Raw genomic sequence first — 7,082 nt, 5'->3', positions numbered from 1 at the left:
CCCGTGGTCAGGAGGAGTGGAGGGGGCACAGTGGATGCATAAACATGGGAAGGAAGGCAGGCCGCCTGAAAGCTTCCAAAAGCCCCTTTCTGACAAGTGAAAAATGTTGGTGACTTTAAGTCACAGGCCAGGCTTTTAACAACCCTCGGCATATTTATTTAACCCAGTAAATACGTTTATTAGCAAGGCCGCCTCCTTTGTAGAGCAGGTAATGGATTCCCCATATGTTTCTGCTTTGCAGACTGGGGCAGGGCGGCCGACACCTAGCCAGCCTCGTCCAGCCTCCGAGGCAGAGGCCGAGTGTGTTGCCGCTTTACGGCCTGGCCCGGCCGCGTGTGTAATTACGCTCACTCCCAGAGAGAAGGAAACCCCGGGCTGCGGCCTTAACTAGCCCCACGTTGCACGACCGAAGGGCATGTCTCGCAGGAGGGACGAGAGAGGTAATAAAGCTTTCACGTTATTAACTTTTTCCTTCTGAAAAGAAGCCTGAAAAATGCCATCACACCACATTAAAGGGCTTACGTGAGAGCGGCCACCGCCTAATGAGGGGCTGGGATCCGGGGCCACATGCGAGGGCTCAGAGGGCCGCTTGGAATGGAACCTTGATGTCGTGCCAGCCCGGGGGGCACGGGAGCGAGGCGGGGCGGGGGTCGGGCTGAGGTTTGCACCTGACTTGCGGGGCACGGGCCCAGACGGGCGGGGTGCCACCCAGGGCAGGCAGAGCTGAGCCTTCACCTCTCTGCCCTGGGAGCGGGTGTCGGGTCTGAACAAGCATCGCCGCTTCCCTGGAAGACCTTCGGACGCCGTGCGGGAGGTGACATGGCAGCAGGCTGGTGTGATCAGAGTGACGGGTGTCAGAACAGGTGTGGAAAGCACCGAGCACTCAGACCGAAGGCGTGATGGGCTGTGTCGGGGCCGAGGCCCCCCAGGGTGAACTGCAGTGTCGCCAGAGGAGCCTCCTGCAGTCTTTTCCCCAGATCCCAGCCATCTCACCCACGGGCCAATGAAAGGATTTCGAACTGTTTTCATTTGTTTTGATGGTTTGACAGGGGGTGACGTTTCCTCCCTGGGCGTTCCAGTGAAGTCCAGTGGTCACAAGAATCCGTTATGGGGCAGTGGAAGGATATCGCCAGGAGCGATGACAGCCAGATTTGGCGCTGAGAGCTTGTCTTGCAAGTCTGGTGACCCTGGGTGGGCCCCTCTGCTCTCAGGCTCTCGGGCTCTGACTGGTTGACTCTGAGCTGCCCCGTCCACACTGTGAGGCTGTGTGCGTGTGCGGATGGGGGCTGGAAGGGGCTGGGGGAGCCAGGCAGAAGTCAGCAGAGTGAGAACCTTTCCTCCCCGGCCTCTCCCACATCCTCCCACTGACCTAAGGACACAGCCATCCTTCGGTAAGAAGAAAAGCAGGCAAAGCTCTGGGTTTGGAGGATGGAGAAGAGCTTGTCTAGACCCTAGAATTTGTCTCGTGGTGCAGAACCTCCCTCTGGTCCTCTGATCTGTTGGACCATCTTGCAGGCAGCTCACCGGGTCAGGTCCAGGGAGACTTCTCCAGCCCTACTCCCCGGAAATCTGTGTCTCCTCTCTGAGAGCTCCTGAGGACAGGCGGCAGCCTTTCTATCTTCTTGCCCACCCTAGTACTGAGTTCATGTTCCCACCAAAAATAGACCCTGATCTAGAACTGCTGGGTCCAGTTGCACAGGTTGGGAACTGACCAATTCCTAGAGGGTGCAGGGATTCATATAGACTGTGCTGCCTATGTGATGGAGTCACCCTAGAGTTGGGGACACTGAGGCCCAGGGGGGCTTGACTCAATAGGTATTGAATTTACCTTTGCAATTAATAAAGCACTTTTGTATGCTTTATCTTATTCAACTCTCTTTGTGGGAGCAGGCAGACATTAAGAATTCCATTTATGGGTAAAGGACCACACAGGGGAAGAGACTGGCCCAATGGCACATAGCCAGGCATGGGAGTGGCAGGAACAGGGCCTGAGTCTCCAGATACCTTGTCCAGTGCTCTGGTCACAAGACCATGGACTTCCCATGAGGCCAATCTGCTCACTGTCTCTCCTTTGCAGGTGAAGGGTCTTCAGGCATCTCTGTATCATCCATACCTGGGTATCCCTGGGAGACAGCTGCTCTGATAAACCTCACGAGGTAATTCTGGGTTCAAATTCCAGCTCTGCTAGCTGACAGCAAGCTACTTAACTCCATTCATTCATTCATCGTTCATCATTCATTCCATAAGTATCTACTGGGTGCCTGCTGTGTGGCGGGCGTGAATCTAGGCACTGGGGATACCGTAGTAAACCACACATCCACAAACCCCTGCAGTCAGTGCTCCGCAGCTGGGCCCTCCAGGCGTGTCCTCCATCTGCCCATTCTCCTTGTGCTTTGTAGGCGCAGCCATGCAGTGACCTCTCCCCGGGGAGCAGAGGAGGAGGTCAGATTCTCTCCCTGGGTAGAGCCTCAACCCTTGGGAGCAGGCAAGGGAGGCGTGGGAAAACTGCCCATTCATCCCTGTGCTTATATTTCCTGGTCTGGGGTGGCTGAGCATTGCCATGCTTGAGCTGGTGATAATATATTCTACTGCGAAGTGCTCGTAACATCCGTGCTTGTCTTGGTGAATGATTTTCCCTGATACGCAGAGCATTTCCTATACCATTCACCGAGCGTTGTTTATTTATAGGGTCACTGAAGGAAGGGAGATGCCAGTTTCCTCATATGTGAAATGGGGGTGGGGCAGACTTCGGAAGAGTGTTTCATCCATAGAGAGATTATAATCACGCTATTAAAATGTCTGTGAGTAACCTCAAACAGTGCTCAGCGCCTAGGAGGCAATGAGAAGAAAATGCTACCAATTTGCATGTTTGTTATTACTGGAGGCACTGAATTCCGTGCATGGAAGGAACGTGTCTTTGCTTGCAAAAGATTCCATGCCTGCCAAACTTACTCCCGTCATTTTCTCAGAGGGGGACTTTGCAGGTAAGATCTAGAATAGAGAGTCTTGGTGGTCTTAAGTTAAACCACCTCCTCTACGAGGCAAAGGCACAGCAAAACTCCAGGCCTCATTAGTTTAAAACAGTCCCTGTCTCTTCCAGGAAGCTTTTCTACATTCGAAAGGGAGAAATCGGAAAAGGCACGCTGAGGCTTCCGGGCTGGAATTCTCTGAGGCAGCAGCTGTTTGCATGTTTGCCCATCAAAGGCTGCATGTCGGGACAGCTGAGGGTTGGGAGATGAAAAGAACTTGTGGGTAGCAGGGAATCAGTGAACGCACAGAATGGCTTCTGAGAATCATGCTTGAGAAGAAAAATATTACAGGTGAATGCGAAGGATGACTTTTCCCTCGAAAAAATCGGCTCACGCTGAGACTCGATCTGAATCACTTAGAAGCAGGAGAAGGTGATGCTTCTGGAAACATTAAAGGGGTTTTTGTTTTCACTCTCAAGAACACCGGGGAGGGCTTCCCTGGTGGCGCAGTGGTTGAGAGTCCACCTGCCGATGCAGGGGACACGGGTTCGTGCCCCGGTCGGGGAAGATCCCACATGCCGCCGAGCGGCTGGGCACGTGAGCCATGGTCGCTGAGCCTGCGCATCGGGGGCCTGTGCTCCGCAACGGGAGAGGCCACAACAGTGAGAGGCCCACGTACTGCAAAAAAAAAAGAGAACACCAGGGAATAATTACAACTTCCTGTCACGTCATAACGACCACGAATATTTATTGATTGTCATCCTCACTTTATAGTTGAGGTGACTGAGGCTCATCACGTTTCAGTATGAGGACCATGGAGTCAAACTAGTTGGGTTCAAATCCCAGCTCTACCACTGTTAACTACAGGTGATTTTGGGAAAGTTATTTATTCTCTGTGTATCAGTTTCCCCATCTGTAAAATGGGGATAATAAATCATACGGGGGTGTTGTAGAGGCTTAGAACAGTGTCTGGCAACAGAGTCAGCACCAGGTAAATGTGACTGATGATAACAGTGATGATGGTGGTGGTGAGGACAGTGATGATGGTGGTGAGGACAGTGATGGTGGTGGTGAGGACAGTGATGGTGGTGGTGAGGACAGTGATGATGGTGGTGGTGAGGACAGTGATGATGGTGGTGGTGAGGACAGTGATGGTGGTGGTGAGGACAGTGATGATGGTGGTGAGGACAGTGATGATGGTGGTGGTGAGGACAGTGATGGTGGTGGTGGTGAGGACAGTGATGGTGGTGGTGAGGACAGTGATGGTGGTGGTGAGGACAGTGATGGTGGTGGTGGTGAGGACAGTGATGGTGGTGGTGAGGACAGTGATGGTGGTGGTGGTGAGGACAGTGATGGTGGTGGTGAGGACAGTGATGGTGGTGGTGAGGATAGTGATGGTGGTGGTGGTGAGGACAGTGATGGTGGTGGTGAGGACAGTGATGATGGTGGTGGTGAGGACAGCGATGATGGTGGTGGTGAGGACAGTGATGGTGGTGGTGAGGACAGTGATGGTGGTGGTGGTGAGGACAGTGATGGTGGTGGTGAGGACAGTGATGGTGGTGGTGGTGAAGACAGTGATGATGGTGGTGGTGAGGACAGTGATGATGGTGGTGAGGACACTGATGATGATGGTGGTGAGGACAGTGATGGTGGTGGTGAGGACAGTGATGGTGGTGGTGGTGAGGACAGTGATTGTGGTGGTGAGGACAGTGATGGGGGTGGTGAGGACAGTGATGGTGGTGGTGGTGAGGACAGTGATGGTGGTGGTGAGGACAGTGATGATGGTGGTGGTGAGGACAGCGATGATGGTGGTGGTGAGGACAGTGATGGTGGTGGTGAGGACAGTGATGGTGGTGGTGGTGAGGACAGTGATGGTGGTGGTGAGAACAGTGATGGTGGTGGTGAGGACAGTGATGGTGGTGGTGGTGAGGACAGTGATGATGGTGGTGGTGAGGACAGTGATGATGGTGGTGAGGACACTGATGATGATGGTGGTGAGGACAGTGATGGTGGTGGTGAGGACAGTGATGGTGGTGGTGAGGACAGTGATGGTGGTGGTGAGGACAGTGATGATGGTGGTGAGGACAGTGATGGTGGTGGTGGTGAGGACAGTGATGATGGTGGTGGTGAGGACAGTAATGATGGTGGTGAGGACAGCGATGGTGGTGGTGAGGACAGTGATGATGGTGGTGAGGACAGTGATGATGGTGGTGGTGAGGACAGTGATGGTGGTGGTGAGGACGGTGATGGTGGTGGTGGTGAGGACAGTGATGATGGTGGTGAGGACAGTGATGGTGGTGGTGAGGACAGTGATGGTGGTGGTCAGGACAGTGATGATGGTGGTGGTGAGGACAGTGATGGTGGTGGTGGTGAGGACAATGATGGTGGTGGTGAGGACAGTGATGGTGGTGGTGGTGAGGACAGTGATGATGGTGGTGAGGACAGTGATGGTGGTGGTGAGGACACTGATGATGATGGTGGTGAGGACAGTGATGATGGTGGTGGTGAGGACAGTGATGGTGGTGGTGAGGACAGCAATGGTGGTGGTGAGGACAGTGATGATAGTGGTGAGGACAGTGATGATGGTGGTGGTGAGGACAGTGATGGTGGTGGTGAGGACAGTGATGGTGGTGGTGAGGACAGTGATGGTGGTGGTGGTGAGGACAGTGATGGTGGTGGTGGTGAGGACAGTGATGGTGATGGTGGTGAGGACAGCGATGATGGTGGTGGTGAGGACAGTGATGATGGTGGTGAGGACAGTGATGGTGGTGGTGAGGACAGTGATGGTGGTGGTGGTGAGGACAGTGATGGTGGTGGTGAGGACAGTGATGGTGGTGGTGGTGAGGACAGTGATGGTGGTGGTGAGGACAGTGATGGTGGTGGTGAGGACAGTGATGGTGGTGGTGGTGAGGACAGTGATGGTGGTGGTGAGGACAGTGATGGTGGTGGTGAGGACAGTGATGATGGTGGTGAGGACAGTGATGGTGGTGGTGGTGAGGACAGTGATGATGGTGGTGAGGACAGTGATGATGGTGGTGAGGACAGTGATGGTGGTGGTGAGGACAGTGATGATGGTGGTGGTGAGGACAGTGATGGTGGTGGTGGTGAGGACAGTGATGGTGGTGGTGAGGACAGTGATGGTGGTGGTGAGGACAGTGATGATGGTGGTGGTGAGGACAGTGATGGTGGTGGTGGTGAGGACAGTGATGGTGGTGGTGGTGAGGACAGTGATGATGGTGGTGGTGAGGACAGTGATGATGGTGGTGGTGAGGACAGTGATGGTGGTGGTGGTGAGGACAGTGATGGTGGTGGTGAGGACAGTGATGGTGGTGGTGAGGACAGTGATGGTGGTGGTGGTGAGGACAGTGATGGTGGTGGTGAGGACAGTGATGGTGATGGTGGTGAGGACAGTGAAGATGGTGGTGGTGAGGACAGTAATGATGGTGGTGAGGACAGAGATGGTGGTGGTGGTGAGGACAGTGATGGTGGTGGTGGTGAGGACAGTGATGGTGGTGGTGAGGACAGTGATGGTGGTGGTGGTGAGGACAGCGATGGTGGTGGTGAGGACAGTGATGGTGGTGGTGAGGACAGTGATGATGATGGTGGTGAGGACAGTGATGGTGGTGGTGGTGATGCTCAAGGCCTCATGGCTGGAAAACAGTGGAGTCAGGTTTTGAACCTGAGACTGCCGGCTTGTGTTGTTTCCACTCCCCCTACACCGTCCTACACTTTAGCAAAGGGCACTGGAGAATATTAAGCAGAAATAGCTCAGACTAAATTGAAAGCAAAATGTTAAAAAGCAATTTGCTTTACCACTTGCATTTCAGGGGAGCTACATCAGCTCATCAGCAGGAAGGTTGGTGGCAGTGGCCCTTGATCAGAGCCTGAGGCTCTGTATCATTCATTTGAAATTAAAAAAAAAAAGAAAACATAAGATCTGAAAAGCCCCACAACAGCTTCTCGGCTCACAGAACACTCTACTAAGGTAAACTTTTTTTGTATTTTTCTTTTGGGGGGCAGTTTTCTCAACTGCCTTTCCCACCTCTTTGCTCTGTTCATTCTGTTCCCTGTCCCTGTAACTCCTCTATCTCTGAGTCCATCCTTCAAGATCCA

Source organism: Phocoena phocoena, chromosome 14, assembly GCF_963924675.1.
Source record: "Phocoena phocoena chromosome 14, mPhoPho1.1, whole genome shotgun sequence".
Classification (NCBI taxonomy): Eukaryota; Metazoa; Chordata; class Mammalia; order Artiodactyla; family Phocoenidae; genus Phocoena; species Phocoena phocoena.
The sequence above is the reverse complement of the archived record's forward strand: the minus strand, read 5'-3'. Positions refer to the sequence as shown.